A 22,754-nucleotide genomic window follows, 5' to 3' on the forward strand; every position below is an offset into this window, starting at 1 on the left:
TTAAATCATGTGACCAGGGCTGGCCCTAGGAAATTTTCAAGTCTAAGCAAGCAGTATTTTTGGCGCCCCCCCCCCCCCCCGACAAACCAATCACTGAAAAATAAAAGGTAGAAGGTAGAGGTGAATAAAACACACACACGGCACATATGGTCCCTGCATATGTGTTTGTATGTGTGTGTGTGTGTGTGTGTTTATGTATCTTATATATACATGCACATACACACAATGTGGAAAATATGTGGCAAGGTAGATAGATAGGTAGTGAGCCACGGCAGAAGAACCCTCCCTGGAGCAAGGCCTAATAATAATAATATTAATAAATAATCCCAATAATCCCCCAGGCAGGAAGCAGCCAAGCAACTGAAACATTTATACCTGCCTCCAACAGACAAGAGTTCTTTCTTTCTCCCATCCTGGACATTCTGCAGATATATAAACCCCACTTAATTAGTTTCCAACCTCTAAGGATGCCTGCCATAGATGCAGGTGAAATGTCAGGAGAGAATGCTTCTGGAACATGGCCATACAGCCCAAAAAGCTCACAGCAACCCACTTGTCTTTACTGTATTACACAAATGTAATGTGCACCTCACTTTTGGAATAGTCATTTAGGCAAAAAAGGTGTGGCTGAGATTGATGTAATATGGTAATTTTAGCCTTCTTACTCAGATAGAAGCTTCAATAGGGCTACAGTAACTAGGGTTTGGCATTTTAGAGAATATACTCAGCATGATAACTATGGTGCTTGTCCTCTGCTGAGCATGAGAATGATGAGCAGACCTTCTTTTCAACCTCTGACAACTCTGATGGCAAAGTTGGGGTGATTTACTTGAAGTGGGGACAAACTTAGTAGATGTGGGCTAAACGTCAGTATTTTAAAAACTCTAAAATCAGGACAGTAAATAAAGAACACCACTCAGAAAACAAAGGAATTCCAGACAGGAAACAATCAGGGCCAGCTAACACCGCCCAACAAAAGATTACCCCAGGCAGAAAGCAGCCAGGCTTTGAAGCTGCAAGGCTATTTAATGCTAATCAAGGTACCTTAGACAAGAGTTCTTTTTCCAACCCTGAACATTCCACAGATATATAAACCCCATTTGCCTAGTTTCCAAGAGACCTCACAACCACTGAGAGAAGAAGGAGGGAGAGAGGGAGGGAGGAAGAAGAGAGGGATCCTCAATCAGGGCAAGCTAACACCTCCCAACAAAGGATTACCCCAGGGAAAAAGCAGCCAGGCTTTGAAGCTGCAAGGCTATTTAATGCTAATAAAGGTGGCCATTTGCAACATTCACACGTGCCTCAGACAAGAGTTCTTTTCCCCACCCTGAACATTCCTCAGATATATAAACCCCACTGCTTTGTTTCCAACAGACCTCACAACCACTGAGAGTGCCTGCCATAGATGCAGGCAAAACGTCAGGAGAGAATCCTTCTGGAACATGGCCAGATAGCCCATGAACCGCCATCTTGATTGGGCCAAGAGGGGGCGGGGCCGAAGGGCACTTCCAAGGCACTCCTTCGGAAGCAGGGGGCGTGGTCTCCTGGGAGGGGCGTGCCCTCCGTGCCCTTAGGCCCTGGCCCCGCCCCCTCCGCAGTCTCAAAGCCTGGCTGCAAGGCAGAAAGGGAGAGCAGGTAAAAGAGGAAGGAGGGAGGGAAAAGAGGGAGAAGAGGGAGGGCGCTGTTGGGCGATGGTGCTGTGTGTGTATGTTGGTGTGGGGTTTCTATCCCCCGCGCGGCACAGTGCACTAGAATTAGGCCTCAACAGCGCCCCCTTCCACGTGTGCCCGAAGCCGCGGCTTCAGCCGCTTCAACGTTGGACCGGCCCTGCATGTGACAAAAGTTGGAAGAAAAAATTGGAAAGAATGGAGAGAAGGCTCATGTAACAAGAAAATAAGGTTTAAATTGTCAACAGGGAAGGGGGTGGGGTGGGTGTGGGGGAGGGAGAAGGGAATGGAAAAGGAAAATGTAACTATGATTATGTATTATAAAATAAAGATTTAAAAAAATTCCCTTTGGGGAGAAAAAAAAGAGACACATGAAATAAATATCCATGCCATCACAGGTAAAACCAAAAAAAATGGATTAGTCAACACATCAGGGCTGACAAAAGGCACTATGTCTTATTGCAAACACAATTAATTCCTGGAATTCGCTGCCATAAAAACCAGCTTAGAAAAGCAAATTGGACATAATCATGGATGATTTCATTTTGGCTATCAGGAAATGTGGTACCGATTCTACCTTTGGGAGCAGAGAGAATGGAAGAAGCATTTAGTACCCTGTTCATGGGCTTCTTAGAGGTTCGAATTGATTCCCACCATATGAGAAAAATGCTCAACTGGTGGGTCTTTGGAACATTTGGGGGCGAAAATTGAGCAAAACTCTTGATTGACCCCTGAAGACTCAGCACTCCCCAAACATGGCACAGATAGCCCCCACATAGCCCTAAAAATGGATCTCGGAAGCAGTGGGCTTTAAAGCCAGACACAACATCATACTCCAGGACCTCCAAGGCAGTGGTTCACAACCTGTGGGTGCCCAGATGTTTTGGCCTTCAACTCCCAGAAATCCTAACAGCTGGTGAACTGGCTGGGATTTCTAAGAGTTGTAAGCCAAACCTGGGGACCCACAGGTTGAGAAGTACTGCTCTGAGGGATCCAAGATTGCCATCTATCCAGCTGGACACGTATGGCTGTCCCTTGTCCTCTCCAAGTCATTAAATGGCCACGTGGTGTGGTTGCAGGAGATAGGTATGTCATCTCTTTGGGGAGAGAGGAAGGGGTATAATTCTGTTTGGTAGAACTTATATTTCTCCAGTGGATGCAGTATCTCGGCTATATGTTAGTAATACACTCACATCCATAAAAGAGCTGGCCTGAATACCTAAATGTATGGATCCCTGGCCTGCCATTCTCTCAAATTTTCATGATGTAAGTGGCAGCCATGAAAGGCAGCACTACAACAACTCCCCACTTTTGTCTGTGAAAATATAGCAATTATCCCAGGACTAAGACCTGAAGGGCAGAGTTGGCGTGCTCTGAAGGGGTGCCATAATTGCTCCGGCTGTGTTGATTTCCCTTATCCAAACATCTTTTTACCCCATTTATTGTCCTCCTCCCCAGTCTGCATGTCTGCTGTGAATAGAAGTCTTTTTATGAGATGAACGGCGCAATTTCATTCCATGGCCTGAAGAAATGTTGTGTTGAAAAGGACCTCCCTTGCCCTCTTTGCTGATGGTCATTACTATGCCAACTTTCTAGTTTGGCTAGTACAGTGTATTATCGCAAACATTGTCAAATCCAGCCCTACTACCCACAAAGTCAACTATACCATAGAATGAATCCACTTCAACAGCCTTGGTTCAATGTTATGGGGACACGGGCTGCAGTTTGACAAGGTCTTGAGCCTTCTCTTCCAAAGGATGCGGATGCCTCACCAAATTCCAATATTTCATATCACTGTGTCCTGGCCATTAATTTAGAGATGATGTTCCTCAAAGACAAGCTCAAGTTATAGCTCCTGAAGCTTCTTCCCCTTTTACTTGGATTCAGTACTAACATTAGCGTATTATGCAAATCTAAACCACACCCTAATTTTGACGAGGTCATTTAGCCAAAAAAGGTGAGCATTAGAGTAAGTAGGAGAATATATCCATGGTGTATTAAATGTGTTACTACACGAGTCCTCACTGCCACACAGTGTAAATTTTGGCCCAAAGGGAATTGACTTTCAGTTAATAAATGTATCATTTTCACTTGTCAATACTAACTGAAGTTTGTAAGGATCTGAATGACTTGTTTCATTACATGCAGACATTTGAAGATTTTAATTGAGGGTCACCATTTATATCCTATTGCAGTCTGTCCCACCTCTAAAATGGTATAAATATGCTTAATAACCTGAAGCTTACCTAGCACCCAGTACTGCATCTAGTAGCAAGTGCTGTCATCTATATTTCAGAGGAAAGAACTGGCAAAATCACCTCTTCCTTGGCTAAGAAAACCGGATGCAATTACTTGAAGACACCCAGATCTAGAAAGCAAATTCCTAATAATAATAATAATAATAATAATAATAATAATAATAATAATAATAATAATAATACCTGGCTCTGGCTCACGAATGGGACCCTGAAGAAGGAGACAGAAGGCCTGATCCTTGCAGCCCAGGAGCAAGCCATCAGAACAAAGGGAATTAAGGCCAAGATCGAAAAATCAGCTGATGACCCAAAATGCAGACTGTGCAAGGAAACTGACGAAACTATTGATCATATCCTCAGCTGCTGTAAGAAAATTGCACAGACAGACTACAAACAGAGGCACAACTATGTGGCCCAAATGATTCATTGGAACTTATGCCTCAAGTACCACCTCCCAGCAGCAAAGAACTGGTGGGATCACAAACCTGCAAAAATATTGGAAAATGAGCACGCAAAGATACTATGGGACTTCCGAATCCAGACTGACAAAGTTCTGGAACACAACACACCAGACATCACAGTTGTGGAAAAGAAAAAAAGTTTGGATCATTGATGTTGCCATCCCAGGTGACAGTCGCATTGACGAAAAACAACAGGAAAGACTCAGCCGCTATCAGGACCTCAAGATTGAACTGCAAAGACTCTGGCAGAAACCAGTGCAGGTGGTCCCGGTGGTAATGGGCACATTGGGTGCCGTGCCAAACAGCCGGCATTTGGAAACAATAGACATTGACAAAATCACAATCTGCCAAGTGCAAAAGGCCACCCTACTGGGATCTGCACGCATCATCCGAAAATACATCACACAGTCCTAGACACTTGGGAAGTGTTTGACTTGTGATTTTGTGATATGAAATCCAGCATATCTATCTTGTTTGCTGTGTCATAATAATAATAATAATAATAATAATAATAATAATAATAATAATAATAATAATAATAACTTTATTTTTATATCCCGCCACCATCTCCCCACGGGGACTCAGGGTGGCTTACATGGGGCCAAGCCTGACAACACAATTAAAATAGACAAAAACATAGTGCACAATTCGTAGTAAAACAGCAGTACAATATAAAACAGAATATTATAACAAAAATTAATGATATCAACTGACCACCAAGCTTCTATTGTCTTCATGGGAGGGGAGACTAAGACAGCAATATAAAATTCCTAGTTAGATGGGTCCATTCACAAACTGAACAAAAGGGGGGATTTAGATGGGGGTAGAATGTGACACTCCTTCTAAAGCCACTTTAGAGTTAGCCACTACTCTATAAAAGTTTGTATAAGACAGGCCAAGATCTATTGCATCTGGAGAATTATGTTGATTTCTACAAAAATGCATGCTAAAATACAACACTGGTCGTGATAAAAGTGCTCCTAGATGTCCACCTCCTCCCACCTTTGCTTTAGTTAGAACAGTAAGGAAAACTTGAATTGTCTTCCAGAACAAAACAGATCTAAACTCAAGGAAAACTTTCATTTAGGGGAGAGGGGTCTTTCCCCAGCAGAGTTTCCTCCCTGCATTTGCTATTAAAAAGAAGTTAATTGATTTATTTTTCCGCTTGGTGAGGGGAAAGGGGAGTCACTTCTGAGTTTCTGACATGGATGTGACCTCAGTGCTAGAAAGTTCAGCAATCCTCGTTGCACTTTCGGGGAGAGGGGGGCACGAGAGCCGGAGGGGGGAGAGAGCATTGTCATTCAGGAGCCAAGGCTGCCAAGCCATTAGGAGCGGCACATTGCAGGGCCCTCTAGTCAATCAGACTCTGAAAAACCAGTGGGAAAATAGACCTCTTTCACAGTTCAATGCCCCTGCAATTTGATCAATACTGTTTTTAAATGTGTATTTTTCTGACTTTATCTATGATGTCTCATTCTGCTGTAAGGAAGCTCTGTACAAGGAATTATTATATACTTGGGGAGGGGGAGGGATGAGCCCATCTAATCCTATAGAAATTCTCAAGGTTGTTTACACATAGCATTTTGGAACTGCACAGATGCAGAAAGGCTTATGGAAGAAAAGAGATCCCAAGGACCATTTAGTCCAACCCTGTGTCATTGTGGAATATATAGCTACAGCACTGCTAAAAGATGACCATCCAACCTCTGCTTATGCTTTTACAATTTCTTTAGATAAGGGCTGCATTCTACTTTGATGACCGCCAATAACAATAATAACAATACAGTAGAGTCTCACTTATCCAACATAAACGGGCCAGCAGAACGTTGGATAAGCAACGTTGGATAATAATGAGGGATTAAGGAAAAGCCTATTTGTTCAGTCACACGCTGGGCCTGTAACTGATTGTCTATTATATAGGACGTACACTTATAACCCCCTTATAACCTCTCCCAGGCTGTCTATTATCTGGGCCTAGCTGATCTGGGACTCACTGCCAACTCCAAATGCGTCTGGGTGTCGAGTGGACCTACCAGCCAAGGCTTGCAGATGTTTCTGTGCTGCTGTTCTGTATCCCCGGACGGTCTATATCCCTGGTGTTCTGGTATATGAAGCTTTTCTACGGGATGAGTTGGTCCTATAGCTGAGCTTCCTAAGTGAGACTAACTTAAAAATGGCTCCTTCCCTCCCAGAGCCCTGAACAAGGGGCGGAACCAAACTTAATGGTGATTGACAGGTGGCCTGTCCTATGATTGCAAACATTTGCAGCAAGAAAGTAAAGTAGAAGGTTCTGGTACAGCTGTACCAGCACACTATTAAACATCAAATTAGGTTATGATTTTACAAATTAAGCACCAAAACATCATGTTATACAACAAATTTGACAGAAAAAGTAGTTCAATACAAATAATGCTATGTAGTAATTACTGTATTTATGAATTTAGCACCAAAATATCATGATTTATTGAAAACATCAACTACAAAAATGTGTTGTATAATCCAGAACGTTGGATAAGTGAGTGTTGGATAAGTGAGGCTCTACTGTAATTTGAAAAAAATTCTGTCCCTGGTTTGAAAGTGTTATTTCCCGTTTAATTGTGCATTACTTCTTCTATTCCAGAAAATTCATTTTTGTGGCTGTCACAAACTATGTTGACTTAGGGTTGTTGTATGTTTTCCGGGCTGTATGGCCATGTTCCAGAAGTATTCTCTCCTGACATTTCACCCACATCTATGGCAGGCATCCTCAGAGGTTGTGAGGGTGAGGATGCCTGCCATAGATGTGGGTGAAATGTCAGGAGAGAATACTTCTGGAACATGGCCATACAGCCCAGAAAACATACAACAACCCTGTGATCCCAGCCATAAAAACCTTCGACAACACATATGTTGACTTATCTGAGACTCTATGATGAGATATTCATGGAAAAACTAGAGCAGTGTTTCTCAACCTGGGGTCCCCAGATGTTTTTGGCTTTCAACTTCCAGAAATCCTACCAGCTGGTAAACTGGCTGGGATTTCTTGAGTTGTAGGCCAAAAATATTGGGGGGGGGGGACCCCAGGTTGAGAACCACTGAACTAGAGCAAAATGTGCTGCAGAATGATGTGCCACAAAAACAAAGTTTTTACAGTTTAATAAACTTTTTCCATGTTTTTATGATAGAACCAATTAGGAAATGACATTTATAACCCAGGAACAAAAATTGTGTTACACATAGTGTGATGCTTTTGACACAACCTGAGAGGCGGATTCTACTATACAGAGAAAGTATTCCTATACTTGCCCACATATGGTAGAAGGCAAGGGATATTATTCTTTTTTGTTTGCTTTCTGTACCTTCATGTTGTTTTGAACTGGCATCAAGGTGAGTTTGGCCAATGGCAATTCATGAATGAGAGACTTCCAGGTGACCTGTCCTACTCTTCCCCGGCCCTACTCAAGTCTTGCAGACTCAGGGCTATGGTTTCCTTTATTGAGTCTATCCACCTGTAATAGGGTTTTCCTCTTTCCTATTGCCTTTTACCCTTCCAGGCATTATTGTCTTTTTAGTCTTGTTCTTTGGTTTTAATAGGCTCTTTTTCTTATTTTTTTCCTTGATAAACTCCCCATCTTCAAAGCCAATGTGACAGACAAGGTGTTGTTGTTGTTTCTGGATTTTCTTGGCAAGATTTGTTCATAGGGGATGGAGCAATGCCTTTGCCTTCCTTCCTCTGAGGCTGAGAGAACATGACTTGCCCAAGGTCCCCCAGTGAGTTTCCATGGCTGACTTCAAACCCTTATCTCCTTAGTCATGGACTTGTGTTCAAATCATCATGCCAAGCTGGCAAGACAAGACTTTATCCAAATTCATAGGAGCCCCTGATGGCACAGTGGGTTAAAGCCTTGTGACTTGGTTGGGTTCTGACCTGAAGGCTACCAGGTTTGAATCCAACCCGGGGAGAGCGTGGATGAGCTCCCTCTATCAGCTCCAGCTCCATGCAGGGACATGAGAGAAGCCTCCAACAAAGATGGTAAAAATATCAAAACATCCGAGCATCCCCTGGACAACATCCTTGCAGACGGCCAATTCTCTCACACCAGAAGCGACTTTCAGTTTCTCAAGTCACTCCTGACACAAAAAAACCCCCAAATTCATCAATTTTGTTCCATTTGAGATGGACAGAACTTGAGGTTTTGACAACATGAATTCCAACTAATATGCTTTTTCCATTTCTTACTCAAGAGTTTTGTTCACATTTGGACCCAAATGGACCAGACTCATACTTCTCAAACTGATAGGTGGATCAGGACGCAAGTAAATATCTAAGTCAGCACATGTCAATTCTGTAGCTGTGCTTGGTATAAGTTTTCATGTGTGTGTGTGTGTTTATCTATGTAATTTAGTAATTTATTGTATTTTTATGTTCTTTTGTTTTTGAATTTGTTGTACCCTATATCAAGCCATCAGGAGAAGCAGGTAATAAATAAAAATATATTATTATTATTATTATTATTATTATTATTATTATTATTATTATTATGATACAGCAAACAAGATAGATATGCTGGATTTCATATCACAAGTCGAACACTTCCCAAGTGTCTAGGACTGTGTGATGTATTTTCGGATGATGTGCGCAGATCCCAGCAGGGTGGCCTTTTGCAGTTGGCAGATCGTAATTTTGTCAATGTCTATTGTTTCCAAATGCCGGATGAGATCTTTTGGCATGGTACCCAGTGTGCTGATCACCACCGGGACCACCTAACCCATTAGCATTATGGAGAATCCAACCAAAACGAAGTCTATACTGGCTCAGTCGTCGCCCAGGATAAAAAGGACCGCGGTGGATGCTGCTGATTCTGGACATCCATCGACAAGTGGGCTACGGAATCATCATCATCATCATCATCATCATCATCATCATCATCATCATCATCATCATCATCATCATTATTATTAGAGACACAAGATCACAATGCTGGCTGTTGTATTGGATCACATATCAGACACTTCCCAAGTCCCTAGGACTGTGTGATGTATTGGCAAATAATACATGCAGATCCGAGTAGAGTGGCCATTTGCAGCTGACAGATAATGATAATGATAATGATAATTATCATTACTATTATTGATATTATTATCATCTAATTTTGTCTCAGAAATTAGAAATTTGGAGGATGGTGGCATGAGGAAAGTGGCTTTTATGTGTCCTGTCCTTATGTCTCATAAATATAAACACTTTTAGACTACAACTCCCAAAATCCTTCTCCTGCATGAGCAGGGGAATATTGAGAATTGTATCTCAAAAGTCTTTTTTCTTCTTCTACCCAATGCTGTGCATGTTGCACTGCTGCTATCCTTCCTATATATTTGAACATTTCTGTCTTATCTTTTCCTGGTTTTCCTTTATCCAAGCTCAGAATATGCAATTTCTTTTCTTTCATGGATCTTGTCTTTGGATTTCTCATCCGGACACATCAGAGTCAATCGATGCTTTTAAAATGTGATGCTCAGAGCTGGATGCATGGCTTTGAATCTCTGAAGCCTTTCTTTCCGAATGCTCTAATTAATAATAAAATGGCATTATTTAAATGTAAAACTTCATTGTGCTAAATTAAATACAATTTGTCAGATGAGCCATTAATAAAAATGTAGGGCATAAATAAGAGCTATAATATTTGCTCCATAAAAAGAAGTCCGGCCAAAAGTGCCATTTGACTAATGTATTAAATTCCCCTTGCCATGCAATTCATTTCAAATAGATTTTTTTATTATTATTATTGGTGTTTTAAATAGACACGGCCTATTGGCTATCAGTTACACACACATTTAAATATAGGGTATTGATTCTTGAAAATTACTTAGGCAAGCTATATATACACACTATAGCTATACAAGCTATATATATATACACACGTTCAAATTGGGGAACAAATATTTTTTGCCAATGTGCTTACATGTCCTCCCCCCCCCAATATATAATATTATATTTTACTACTGAATGCTACTGGTTTAGTTTACTGTTTTAATTAAAAGAGATGGACTCATCTACACACATGGATCAGATGAAACTGATGACTCTTCAGGGTTGTGTTGGAATTGAAGCACTATGGTATTAAATGTAAACTTAAATCTGCACATCTTAATGTATTAAATATATTTCAGCTGTGACAAGATTTTTATGCATCTGACAAAATGGACTGCAATCCATGAATAAATCAAATCACACTTTAAGTTTCCATTAGACTCCTTTTCATGGTAGAATAAAAGACATCCTACCAATGGCACTACTTTTCCATGATGATGGGCTTGTATGCACTAAATGTGCAAACAAAGGGTATTACCAGAAGATTTATTTAACAGGTAATCCCACCTTTCTTCTGAAGGTATATTCTGAAGTGTGGCAGAAAGTCCACTTTCTTCAGATGACATTTTCATTTTTGGACAGAAAGCTGCTATCAGGAGAAAATAATGCTGAGACGGTTGATTAGAGGGCTCACATCTCCCCTTTTCAGTATTTTTTATCTCTCATCCATGACTTTTGCTGTTACTAATAGTGTCTGATAAATATTCACATCTTTTAGTCTATAATATTCCACATACTCTCCCCCCTTTCCCCCCCATTTCTTTTATTGGTGTCATTGACCAAGAAAATCTGAATGATCAAAGCTGGATTTGTAAGGCACATCCTCTATTTGGCCTCAAAAGGGTCAATATCCAATTCTAATTCTCTTGGTCTCCTCTCTTTAAACCACCCAAAGGTTCTCTTTTTTGTATCCAGTTCCTATTCGAAACTCCCAAGTCAGATGGCACTCAATGAACAACTGGGAGATCAACTGTTTTGAGTAGCTTTGGAGTGAATGGTGCAACTGAACTCAAGTGGAAAGAATGTTCAGCTATTGACCTGCTCAGAAGTGAAATGAAGGTCCAAGGCTACAAAACACATATTATTAGAACATTGAATTTGTGAGGCAAAAAACAAAACAAAAACAAAAAAACAAGACCAGGAGCAGATTGTGGCAGAGACTGTCAAAATTTAGAATAAAGCTAAAGAAGAACACTAAATTAATCATTATGCCAAATATAACCTGAGAAGCATCCCCATTGACTGTAAAGATAATGTTAATAATACATTTGCCTTATAAAGACCAGGAGCCAGGAGAACTCTGTACAGAAACCAAGGTGGAATGCAAGAAGACCCTACCTGGAGCCAAAAAGAAAGAGAAGCCTCAATGGATGGCATATGAGACTCTCCAATCAATTAAGGAAAGACAAAAAGTTGAAGCAATAAAAGGGGGCAGAAATAACATTAAAACCCTGAATGTTTGAAACTCTCAATGACTTGTGGAAAGGGACAAGGAGAACTGCTATAATAATAAATACAGAGAAATAGAAGATGGCAACAAAAAAGAGGGACAAAGACCACTTCCACAAGGTCAAGACAATCAAAGAGAAATTTAAACCAAGAATGAAGATGCTGTGTGATCAACAGAGGAATGCATTACATGACCAAGTATAAATAAAAATGCAATGAAGCAATACATAAAACAGCTTTATAAAAGACATTTAAAACTGACATATTATTTTGAGGAAAACCCATATGAAGATATGCCTTCAATTCAAGAAAGTGAAGTGGAAGCTGCACTCTGAAATCACCAATCTAGAGACAGAATCTACGAAAATCTGTCAAAAAATAACAGTCTCCAAGACAGCATTCGGCTGGCTGGAACCCTATATAAAAATGACACTATGTTGCCACATTTTGAAATAGATCACATTTTTGTCTGCATACTGAGGCAAGCAATAGAGGAGGCTGAAATTAGGAAACTCTTTGCCAAATCCAGAATGTTTATATTCACATTTATATTCAAGAGTTTTCAGATCATACAATTTATATTCCACTGACAAAGGCAGTAAATTTCTGAATACCAGATGCTTGGAAACAAGCAACAAAGGAACACGGCTGCAGTTCACTGGAAGCATCTAGCTGGCCATTGTTGAAAGAAGGGCAATGGACCACAAGGACCTTTGTCCTCTTATGACCAGTTTTAAGAAATATGAGCGGGTGCGTGCAAATGCATCCCTGTCCTGCTTGTGAACTCATAGACATTGGATTGGCCTCTGTGGAAAAAGAATGCTGGAGTAAGTAGACAATATTTGAGGCAGGAGAAGCTAGCATCATCTGATGTCTATGGATCAGTGAAGACTACGGCCAGGAGACACTGGGACCATCTACTGACTATTTAATCCAGTTTCAAACTGGTACTGAAGGAAATGCTTTTGCTGTGCAGATGATAGCATAGGAAATCCTGGAAGCAATAGGAGATCCAGGTGGTGATTCCACCAACTTCAGAGCATCAAGAGCTTTCTTTTGTGAGCTTTTGTTCGTGGTTGAACCACCACAGTTTGAAGCTAGCTTCAACCTGCATGAAATTGTCAGTGTAGATAGGGTTTAAGTCATGGAACAACAGATTTAAACTACAGAGAAAGGGATTCCTGTATGGTAAAATATGTTCACCAATGGAATATGCTGCATTGGAGTGTGATGGTGTCCCTTCCTCTGGAAGTTTTTAAACAGAGACTGGATACCCATCTGTTGTGAATGCTTGGATTGGATCTTCCTGCACAAAAAGGACTAGACGGCCCTTTGGATGATTCTAGGATTTCATTATTTTTATCTCAGGAAGTACTTCTCCTGTAAACCATCCCAATCTTTAAGATCTATCAAAAGGAACACTAATGCCCTGTTTCAAGTTCTAGTACAGCAGGAGGCAGTCTTGGCAAACACAAGGCAAATTAGGATCAGAATGGCTTTATATTATGTGCCATATCAGGGACAAAAGGTAATCGTGTAGTTTCTAAGAAAGACAAGTGGGATAGTACAGACTGTTGAATTCAGGTCTTGCTTGTGGATTTTCCAAAGCCTTCTGGCTGGGCACAGGAGGAGCACAAGGTTACACGAAAATGGTCTATCATTGGACTTAAAACCCTATGACTTTTCTGAACCAACATAACTACTCTGATGTTTGCAGTGGCCTTTACTGTATTCTACCAAATGAAAGCAAATTATTATTATTATTATTATTATTATTATTATTATTATTATTATTATTATTATTATTATTGTATATACTCAAATATAAGCCTAGTTTTTCAGCCCTTTTTTAGGACTGAAAAAAACCCCCCTCCTCGACTTATACTCAGGTGAGGGTCCTGGTGGACTTATATTCAGGTCAGCTTATACTCAAGTATATATGGTATATTTATTATTTTTCTCTATTATTATTGGTATTGTTACATTTATTGTTTTACTCTATTAATTATTATTAGTACATTTATTATTTTACTCTATTATTGTTGTTACTTTTACATTTATTTTACTCTATTTTTATTATTATTAATACATTTATTATTTTACTCTATTTATTATTACATTTATTATTTTACTGCATTTATTATTATTATTACATTTATTATTTCACTCTATTATTATTAAAAGGATACATAAGCACATTTACATTGAAGAAGATGAAAATAATGATTTAATCAGAGCTGAACAATCATATCTTAAATTACAGTTTGATGTAAAGATTTAAAAACATTTACACTACTGATGCTTCAATTAATGTAATTTTATTGGTATCTTGGATTATACTGGAGTCAATGTTTTCCAAGTTTTTTGTGGTAAAATTAGGTGCTTTGGCTTATATTCGGGTCGGCTTATACTCTAGTATATACGGTACCCAATTCCACTAACCCCAGAAAGCAGAAATTCACTTTATAGCTAGGCTTGGAAAAGTTACTTTTTGGACTATAGCTGTCAGCATTCCTCAGTTGTTAGGAGATTCTATAGAGGCTGGGAGATTCTAACAATGGTATTTTTTTCAAAGTAACTTGCGCAATATCTGTGATTTAGGATTGGGGTCCATGAGTGAATTATATCAATTCTATGTGTTGTCAAAGGCTTTCATGTCCGGAATCACTGGGTTGCTGTGAGTTTTCCATGCTGAATTGCCATATTCCAGAAGCATTTTCTCCTGATGTTTTGCCCACATCTATGGCAGGCATCCTCAAAATTTGTGAGGTCTGTTGGAAACTTGGAAACAGGGGAATTCCAAATAGGAAACAATCAGGGCCAGCTAACCCCTCCCAACAAAGCATCCCCCAGGCAGGAATTAGCCAGGCTTTGAAGCTGCACGGCTATTCAATGCTAATCAAGCTGGCCAATTGCAACATTTATACCTGCCTCCAACAGACAAGAGTTCTTTCTCCCACCCTGGATTTTCTAAAGATATATAAATCTCACTTGTCTAGTTTCCAACAGACCTCACAATCTCTGGGGATGCCTGCCCTAGATGTGGGTGAAACATCAGGAGAGAATGCTTCTGGAAAATGGCCATATAGCCTGGAAAACTCACAGCAACCTAATATATCAGTTCTCTTAAAAATGGAGGCAAGTGAAAATTGTAAACCTCTTTTAAGGTGAAGACAATTTGTGGATATGTTTGTAGAAACACAGAGATCTGCCAAAGCAAAATGAAGCACGGAATTAATGTTCAATATTTTATACCATTGTTTTATGTTTATAATTCAACATGATTAAAAGAAAGGGGTGCAAAACCACTGTCCTAACCTAGAAACTTATGTGTTGGATGAACAGCTTTTAACCAGAGAAAAATGACTTGTAGAAATAATACCCTACAAAAAAAGATTATTTGGAAATGAAGCACAAATATTTACAAGTGACAGAAAGCCGTTTAGGGGAAATGTCGCTCTCCTTAGTTTACTAAAAAGCAAATCACATCATAAAAGATAGCAATTTAGAGGCATCTTCCAGGTGCCGGTTCTCACTTATCTGGAAAGACGTTGCCTCCGGGGATTTGTGTGGGCTTGAATCTTTCACAAGCACTCAGCGAATCGATATTTTGTCCACGACAAGTCCATAATTGGTCCATATAGATTAAAATTAATGGTACATAATTTAACATTAATTGCACTCTTGGTGCATACTGATTCGCAATCAATTAACACTTACTTCTTAAATTTACCAAGAGCCATTTGGCAATTGCTTCTAAATCCACATACATAAAAGCCTCCGCACAATATCTGAAAGCCTTATCATCATCATGAAGAGGCGCACAAGGCCTTTCTTGTCCATGTGCAGCTCAGAGGCACATTCTCCAGTTGCCAAAACTTCTAAAATAGTTAAAGTTAAGATCCCTAAAATCCTAGTGAATATAAGGTAAAGGTAAAGGCTTCCCCTGACATTAAGTCCAGTCGTGTCCGACTCTAGGGATTGGTGTTCATCTCCATTTCTAAGCCGAAGAGCCAGTGTTGTCCGCAGACACCTCCAAGGTCATGTGGCTGGCATGACTGCATGGAGTGCTGTTACCTTCCCGCCATTTCTATCATCTTCGTCATAGCCCCAGACACAGCTATGGCTGTTGAAATCTCCCACAACAAAATGAGCTTCATGACTGTGGCAATTGGTTGGGGGCGTAAAATAGAAATCAGCCCCAGGTGGTTTATAGAGTGATGATACGGTGCAACTATCAAGTTCCACAGATAAGATTTCAATGTTGTTCGCTTCTGTGAGGGAAGTTGCAGAGATTGCTACACCAGATCGTACAAAAATGGCACTGCCATATTGCCTGTGAGGTCGTTCCACTGCCAGTTGCATTCCAAGAATTTTTGGTCTTCTCATTGTGATGTCTCTGTGTGTTCCCTGTATACATAGGATGTCACACGAAATGTCCTCAGACATTTTGGCTAATATTCTTCCTTAGCAAGTGACAAACCTTCTATATTAATAGACATAATTGTTAGCAATGGTCTTGATAAAGACCTTTGGTATTCATCCATTCATCCAATGCTTTTGGGTGTGGAAAGATTGGCCGCTTACAAGAAACGTTGCCCAGGGGACGCCCGACTGAATTCACTCAATCTTCGGGGAGGCTCTTTCCATGTCCCCCATGAGAACCACCACTCCTCTTGATGTTCCTCCAGCAACAGCAAATGTGTCCCTCTGGGCAGCTAAACCTGGCAATTCTAACTGGATGGCCCCCCATGAGGGTCTTCCTCCAGGGGCAAACCAAGAATGGGCAACTTGGAAGTCCCTGAACAGACTCAGAAGTGGAGTGGGCAGATCTAAAAACAACTTGGCAAGGTGGCACTACCTGGAGGAATCCTCCATCTTGTGTGACTGTGGAGCAGAACAAACAACTCCGCATATGTATGCTAGCCCACAATGCCCTGCCTCATGCACGGAGGAGGATGCACGGTTGCTGTTGCCCGTTTTTGGTCTAAAACTATTTAGTTGCTTGTGATTCAGGTAGGATTTGGCTAAGATTTGGCTAAGATTTTAAACTGAGTGTGGGCTTGGCTCCTTTGGTCAAAGTCTAACTGTTGTGTGACTGTTGTGTGAAAGAGAGCCAGGTACTTAAGTTGATTGACAGCAGGCATTGTCCCCTGTTAATTGAGTTTCTGGGAAAGCTTTATTTTAGTAAAGGCACCTTTACTAACTATCCTTTGCAGTACATACAGGAAACAAAGCAACATAAACAAATACACAAAGAGGTGGTTTGTTGCAGTTTGCACATAAAGTGTGTGCATATTACTTAACTGTACAAAGATCCCACTTGGCCACCACGCTCACCAAGATGATGCAACAAAAGCAAAACATTCCCATCACATGCACCAGCTGTGGCATGTTCCGCTTTTTCACACAAAAACTAGACAACTACATCTGCTCCAAATGCAAACAGATGACTCTGATGGAGCAGAGGATCCAACAGCTCGAGCACCGTATTAAGACCCTTAAGGACATTCAGGCACTCGAGCTCTTCTTGGACACTGCACAACACGCTGCTGTAGATCAGCAGCCTGCATCACACCAACACCACCAAGACCATGATCAGGAACCTTATGGGGAGATCAACTCAAAGGTAGACAACCCTCAGGTTGGAAGGAGGTCACCCATAGAAGGAGACGCAGGACCAGGCAGCCTCCGCAGAACTCCTCTGCTCAGCTGCATTTACACAACAGATTTGAAATTCTTACATCATTAACATACAATCAGGAAACACATCTTGTGGAGGACCACAGTTTCTTAGATACCACTCAATGGACCACCCTGGATCAATGCGCAGGGGATAGCCCTGACGGGGACAGTGCATCACCACAGTCACACTTATGTAATCATGCAAATGCTCCATCCCCAATCATAGACCAGGAGCAACAGGAACATCCTTGGGAGAGTAATGGGCTCTCGGATGTATCTCAATGGATTGTCATTGATGAATGCACTGGGGATGTTGAGGAGGAGGACAACACTTTACACCTACATGATTCACTTCAACAGGAACACTCTTCAGGGGACATACACACTGTCTTGCACAAAAGGGACCCTGTCAATCCTCAAAGGAAACAGGTCTTGGTAGTAGGTGACTCCCTCCTTAGAGGAACGGAAGCCATCATTTCCAGACCGGATGGGATGGCTCGAGAAACATGCTGCCTCCCGGGGGCAAAAATACACCATATCACTCAGAGGCTCAGCAGGCTCCTAAAGCCCCATCACCCTCCCCACCTTATGTTGATTCATGTAGGTACCAATGACACCGCTAGGCATACTTTTCAAAAGATCACAAATGATTTTCGAGCTCTGGGAACAAAGCTAAAACTGTATAATGTACATGTGATCTTTTCATCCCTCCTCCCTGTTGTAGGACACGGCTCTACAAGGGCCGGAAAAATAGTACAGGCCAATAACTGGCTCAGAAAATGGTGTCAAGAGGAGCATTTTGGCTTCCTTGACCATGGTCTACTCTTCCAAGAGGATGGACTACTGGCAAGCGATGGGGTGCATCTCACACAAGTAGGAAAACATCTTTTTGCACACAGACTCACAAACCTCATCAGGCGCACTTTAAACTAGATCCACTGGGGGAGGGGAACAACAGCCTGGCGAACACTATATTACCCACGACCACAGGGAACCGCCGAAAGGCTAAACGGAGGGCTGCACAAACACAGCAAGGACCAAGTACAGAGAGCACAATAATCCCAAATAAACAGTTCGAGGGGAGGTCACAGGGGCTTACATGTCTTTACACTAATGCTCAGAGCATGGGAAATAAGCAAGACGAACTCCAACTCCTAGCACAGCACCACACATACGATGTCATAGGCATCACTGAAACCTGGTGGGATGACTCCCATCACTGGAATTTAACCATTGAGGGCTATAACCTCTTTCACAGAAATAGAACAAAGGGGAGAGGAGGGGGAGTGGCTTTATATGTCAAAAACAGTTACGTTGCAGAAGAAATGCAAGACTGTAATGCAAGACGGGAAACCAGCTTGAAAGCATCTGGATAAGAATCAAGGGAACCGGGACTCAAAAAGATCTTGTCGTGGGTGTCTACTACAGACCTCCGAGTCAGGATGAAGGACTTGATGAAGCCTTCTGTCAACAGCTGACCAAACAGGCACAAAGAAGAGATATAGTAGTCATGGGCGATTTCAATTGTCCCGATATCTGCTGGAAAACAAACTCAGCCAAGAGTACAAAGTCCAACAAATTCCTCACTTGCCTTGCAGATAATTTTATGGTCCAGAAGGTAGAAGAGGCAACAAGGGGATCAGCAACTCTTGATCTTGGATCCTTAGGGGCAAGTGACCATGTGCTCCTGCAGTTTGCAATACAAAGGAATGCTGAAACTAAGACAAGTCAAACACGCATTCTGGACTTTAAGAGAGCTGACTTCCAAAAAATGAAGGAATTACTGAGCGGCATTCCATGGACGCCAATATTAAAAAACAAGGGAGTTAAGGATGGATGGGAGTTTTTCAAAAGTGAAATACTCAAGGCGCAAATGCAAACAGTGCCAACAAAGAAGAAAAATAAGACAAGTGCAAAGAAGCCAGAATGGATGTCCAAAGAACTTCTAACTGAGCTAAAGCTCAAAAGTGACATGCACAAGAAGTGGAAAGGGGGAGAAATCACCAAAGAAGAATTCAAACGTATAGCCAACACCTGTAGGGAAAAGGTTCGCAAGGCTAAAGCGCAAAATGAGCTCAGGCTTGCCAGGGACATAAAAAACAACAAAAAAGGCTTTTTTGCTTACGTTGGTAGAAAAAGGAAGAAAAAGGAGGCGATAGGGCCATTGCAAGGAGAAGATGGGGTGATGGCGACAGGGGACAGGGAAAAGGCAGAACTACTTAATGCCTTCTTTGCCTCGGTCTTCTCAGAAAAAGAAAGCCATCTTCAACCTCAGCAACACGGAATGGACGAAGGATTGGGAGAAATCCAACCCCAAATAGGGAAACAAGTTGTCCAGGAACACTTGGCCTCTCTAAACGAATTCAAGTCCCCAGGGCCAGATCAGCTACATCCAAGAGTACTGAAGGAACTAGCGGAAGTTATTTCAGAACCACTGGCAATTATCTTCGAGAGTTTTTGGAGAACGGGAGAAGTCCCAGCAGATTGGAGGAGGGCGAATGTGGTCCCTATCTTCAAGAAGGGAAAAAAGAACGACCCAAACAATTACCGTCCGGTCAGCCTCACATCAATACCAGGCAAAATTCTGGAAAAGATCATTAAGGAAGTGGTCTGCGAACACTTAGAAACAAATGCGGTCATTGCTAATAGTCAACACGGATTTACCAAAAACAAGTCATGCCAGACTAATCTGATCTCTTTTTTCGATAGAGTTACGAGTTGGGTCGATACAGGGAATGCTGTGGATGTAGCGTACCTGGATTTCAGTAAGGCCTTCGACAAAGTCCCCCACGACCTTCTGGCAAACAAACTAGTAAAATGTGGGCTAGACAAAACTACGGTTAGGTGGATCTGTAATTGGCTAAGCGAACGAACCCAAAGGGTGCTCACCAATGCGTCGTCTTCATCATGGAAAGAAGTGACAAGTGGAGTGCCGCAGGGCTCCGTCCTGGGCCTGGTTCTGTTCAACATTTTTATTAACGACTTAGACGAAGGGTTAGAAGGCACGATCATCAAGTTTGCAGACGACACAAAACTGGGAGGGATAGCCAACACTCCAGAAGACAGGAGCAGAATTCAAAACGATCTTGACAGACTAGAGAGATGGGCCGAAACTAACAAAATGAAGTTCAACAGGGACAAATGCAAGATACTTCATTTCGGCAGAAAAAATGGAAATCAAAGATACAGAATGGGGGACGCCTGGCTTGACAGCAGTGTGTGCGAAAAAGACCTTGGAGTCCTCGTGGACAACAAGTTAAACATGAGCCAACAATGTGATGCGGCTGCTAAAAAAGCCAATGGGATTCTGGCCTGCATCAATAGGGGAATAGCGTCTAGATCCAGGGAAGTTATGCTCCCCCTCTATTCTGCCTTGGTCAGACTACACCTGGAATACTGTGTCCAATTCTGGGCACCACAGTTGAAGGGAGATGTTGACAAGCTGGAATGTGTCCAGAGGAGGGCGACTAAAATGATTAAGGGTCTGGAGAACAAGCCCTATGAGGAGCGGCTTAAAGAGCTGGGCATGTTTAGCCTGCAGAAGAGAAGGCTGAGAGGAGACATGATAGCCATGTACAAATACGTGAAGGGAAGTCATAGGGAAGAGGGAGCAAGCTTGTTTTCTGCTGCCCTGCAGACTAGGACACGGAACAATGGCTTCAAACTACAGGAAAGGAGATTCCACCTGAACATCAGGAAGAACTTCCTCACTGTGAGAGCTGTTCGACAGTGGAACTCTCTCCCCGGGGCCGTGGTGGAGGCTCCTTCCTTGGAGGCTTTTAAGCAGAGGCTGGATGGCCGTCTGTCGGGGGTGCTTTGAATGCGATTTCCTGCTTCTTAGCAGGGGGTTGGACTGGATGGCCCATGTGGTCTCTTCCAACTCTACTATTCTATGATTCTATGATTCTATGATTCTATGATTTCCTTTTTCCCCCATCATTTTAAAATGTATTTGTTATGCAATGCTTTTGACATGAAATAAATAACCTTCCCGCTGGAGCGGTACCTATTGATCTACTCACATTGGCATGTTTTCGAACTGCTGGGTTGGCAGAAGCTGGAGCTAACACTCCGCTCCCTGGATTCGAACCTGCAACCTTTCGGTCTGCAAGTTCAACAGCTCAGCGCTTTAACACACTGCGCCACCAGGGGCTCCAGTTAATATATGTGAGTGAAGTTAAAGAAGAAAATGGAATCCTGAGCATTACTTCTATAACCCAAAATTTGGTATCAGAAGCAGAAATAATGTGGAAAGAGTAGGGATATATATATATATATATATATATATATATATATATATATATATATATATATATATACACATACATACACACACACACACACACACACATACACACACATAATTTGGCAATATGAGCAATGGGTAGGAATAATAGGAATTAAGTCAACTTTATATGGCTCAAGCTAATATGGCTTATTATTATTATTATTATTATTATTATTATTATTATTATTATGTTTGGAGCCCACAGTGGCGCAGTGGGTTAAACCGATGAGCTGCTGAACTTGCTGACCAAGAGGTCAGCAATTCAAATCCGGGGAGCGAGGTAAGCTCCTGCTGTTAGCCCCAGCTTCTGCCAACCTAGCAGTTTAAAAACAAGCAAATGTGAGTAGATCAATAAATACTGCTCTGACAGGAAGGTAACAGTGCTCCATGCAGTCATGCCAGCCACATGACCTTAGAGGTGTCTATAGATAATGCCCGCTCTTCGGCTTAGAAATGGAGATGAGCACCAACTCCCAGAGCCAGACAGGACTAGACTTAATGTCAGGGGAATACCTTTCCCTTACTACTATTATTATGTTTATTTATACCCAGCTTTTCCCTCCACAAGGAGACTCAATGGCCAATGATAATGAGATTTAAGAGTCCAACAACCTCTGTATAGGGAAGGAATGCCATCCCTGCCCTGCCCTGGGGATCATCTGGTGGAGGCTTTATGTCGTTCAATTAAAGTCAGCTCATTGACTGAGTAAATGGTACCACAAATACCTCACTATTTTAGAGGAGCATAATGAGGACATTGACCCTCCCCCAGTAAGAATTCTCCTTTCCTCAGAACTTTTTTTCCTTTAGTCCCCAGATTTCTAGTACTTCAGAGACACTGAAGACCGGTCACATCTCCAATGTCCTGCAAGACCTAAGCAAGGCTGTCAATGATTTGAAGGTCTGTCATTCATAGGGTCACAGGTAGTTGAAGTCAACTTGATGGCAGCTATATTTTAATTAATAAATATGACAGTTGCATCTGCAAGGAACAGTGTAGCATCAGCATGTAGTATTAGCATGTGAATTGTAGCAATCCTTGAGCAAGATCCTGTTGGATAGCAGAGCTCAAAGGTCTGCCAATGTATTTCTGATGTGACG

Source organism: Anolis carolinensis, unplaced genomic scaffold, assembly GCF_035594765.1.
Source record: "Anolis carolinensis isolate JA03-04 unplaced genomic scaffold, rAnoCar3.1.pri scaffold_9, whole genome shotgun sequence".
Classification (NCBI taxonomy): domain Eukaryota; kingdom Metazoa; phylum Chordata; class Lepidosauria; order Squamata; family Dactyloidae; genus Anolis; species Anolis carolinensis.